Source organism: Crinia signifera, chromosome 12, assembly GCF_055691185.1.
Source record: "Crinia signifera chromosome 12, ASM5569118v1, whole genome shotgun sequence".
NCBI classification, from domain to species: Eukaryota; Metazoa; Chordata; class Amphibia; order Anura; family Myobatrachidae; genus Crinia; species Crinia signifera.
The window spans coordinates 31,861,327-31,864,774 of NC_139228.1; positions in this window are offsets into that span (position 1 = coordinate 31,861,327).

Sequence of the window (3,448 nt, forward strand, 5' to 3'; positions counted from 1 at the left end):
CAGGAGATACATAAGAGATACATAAGAGATATATAAGAGATATATAAGAGATATATAAGAGATATACAGGAGATACAGGAGATACAAGAGATACAAGAGATACATAAGAGATACATAAGAGATACATAAGAGATACATAAGAGATACATAAGAGATATATAAGAGATACAGGAGATACAAGAGATACAAGAGATACATAAGAGATACATAAGAGATACATAAGAGATACATAAGAGATACATGAGATACAGGAGATATAAGAGATATATAAGAGATATATAAGAGATATATAAGAGATATATAAGAGATATATAAGAGATATATAAGAGATATATAAGAGATACATAAGAGATACATAAGAGATACATAAGAGATACATAGGAGATACAGGAGATACATAAGAGATACATAAGAGATACATAAGAGATACATAAGAGATACATAAGAGATATATAAGAGATATATAAGAGATACATAAGAGATAAGAGATATATAAGAGATATATAAGAGATACATAAGAGATATATAAGAGATACAGGAGATACAAGAGATATAAGAGATACATAAGAGATACATAAGAGATACATAAGAGATACATAAGAGATACATAAGAGATACATAAGAGATACATACGAGATATATAAGAGATACAGGAGATACAAGAGATACATAAGAGATACATAAGAGATACATAAGAGATACATAAGAGATACATAAGAGATACATAAGAGATATATAAGAGATACAGGAGATACAAGAGATATAAGAGATACATAAGAGATACATAAGAGATACATAAGAGATATAGGAGATACAGGAGATACAAGAGATAAAAGAGATACAAGAGATACATAAGAGATACATAAGAGATACATAAGAGATACATAAGAGATATATAAGAGATATATAAGAGATACAGGAGATACAAGAGATACATAAGAGATACATAAGAGATACATAAGAGATACATAAGAGATACATAAGAGATACATAAGAGATAAGAGATATATAAGAGATACATAAGAGATATATAAGAGATACATAAGAGATACATAAGAGATATATAAGAGATACAGGAGATACAAGAGATATAAGAGATACATAAGAGATACATAAGAGATACATAAGAGATATAGGAGATACAGGAGATACAAGAGATAAAAGAGATACAAGAGATACATAAGAGATACATAAGAGATACATAAGAGATACATAAGAGATATATAAGAGATACAGGAGATACAAGAGATACATAAGAGATACATAAGAGATATATAAGAGATATATAAGAGATATATAAGAGATACATAAGAGATACATAAGAGATACATAAGAGATACATAAGAGATACATAAGAGATACATAAGAGATATATAAGAGATACAGGAGATACAAGAGATACAAGAGATACATAAGAGATACATAAGAGATACAGGAGATACAAGAGATATAAGAGATACATAAGAGATATATAAGAGATATAGGAGATACAGGAGATACAAGAGATACATAAGAGATACATAAGAGATACATAAGAGATATATAAGAGATACAGGAGATACAAGAGATATAAGAGATACATAAGAGATACATAAGAGATACATAAGAGATACATAAGAGATATAGGAGATACAGGAGATACAAGAGATACATAAGAGATATATAAGAGATATATAAGAGATATATAAGAGATATACAGGAGATACAAGAGATACATAAGAGATACATAAGAGATATATAAGAGATACATAAGAGATACATAAGAGATACATAAGAGATACAGGAGATACAGGAGATACAAGAGATACATAAGAGATACATAAGAGATACATAAGAGATATATAAGAGATACAGGAGATACAAGAGATACATAAGAGATACATAAGAGATACATAAGAGATATATAAGAGATACAGGAGATACAAGAGATACATAAGAGATACATAAGAGATACATAAGAGATATATAAGAGATACAGGAGATACAGGAGATACATAAGAGATACATAAGAGATACATAAGAGATACATAAGAGATACATAAGAGATACATAAGAGATACATAAGAGATACATGAGATACAAGAGATACATAAGAGATACATAAGAGATACATAAGAGATACATAAGAGATACATAAGAGATACATAAGAGATATATAAGAGATACATAAGAGATACAGGAGATACAAGAGATACATAAGAGATACATAAGAGATACATAAGAGATACATAAGAGATACATAAGAGATATATAAGAGATATATAAGAGATACATAAGAGATACATAAGAGATACATAAGAGATACATAAGAGATACATAAGAGATACATAAGAGATACATAAGAGATAAGAGATACATAAGAGATACATAAGAGATACATAAGAGATATATAAGAGATACAGGAGATACAGGAGATACATAAGAGATACATAAGAGATACATAAGAGATACATAAGAGATACATAAGAGATACATAAGAGATACATAAGAGATACATAAGAGATATATAAGAGATACATGAGATATAGGAGATATATAAGAGATATATAAGAGATATATAAGAGATATATAAGAGATACATAAGAGATACATAAGAGATACATAAGAGATACATAAGAGATACATAAGAGATACATAAGAGATATATAAGAGATATATAAGAGATACAGGAGATACATAAGAGATACATAAGAGATACATAAGAGATACATAAGAGATACATAAGAGATACATAAGAGATAAGAGATATATAAGAGATACATAAGAGATATATAAGAGATACATAAGAGATACATAAGAGATATATAAGAGATACAGGAGATACAAGAGATATAAGAGATACATAAGAGATACATAAGAGATACATAAGAGATACATAAGAGATACATAAGAGATATATAAGAGATATATAAGAGATACAGGAGATACAAGAGATACATAAGAGATACATAAGAGATACATAAGAGATACATAAGAGATACATAAGAGATACATAAGAGATAAGAGATATATAAGAGATACATAAGAGATATATAAGAGATACATAAGAGATACATAAGAGATATATAAGAGATACAGGAGATACAAGAGATATAAGAGATACATAAGAGATACATAAGAGATACATAAGAGATATAGGAGATACAGGAGATACAAGAGATAAAAGAGATACAAGAGATACATAAGAGATACATAAGAGATACATAAGAGATACATAAGAGATATATAAGAGATACAGGAGATACAAGAGATACATAAGAGATACATAAGAGATATATAAGAGATATATAAGAGATATATAAGAGATACATAAGAGATACATAAGAGATACATAAGAGATACATAAGAGATACATAAGAGATACATAAGAGATATATAAGAGATACAGGAGATACAAGAGATACAAGAGATACATAAGAGATACATAAGAGATACAGGAGATACAAGA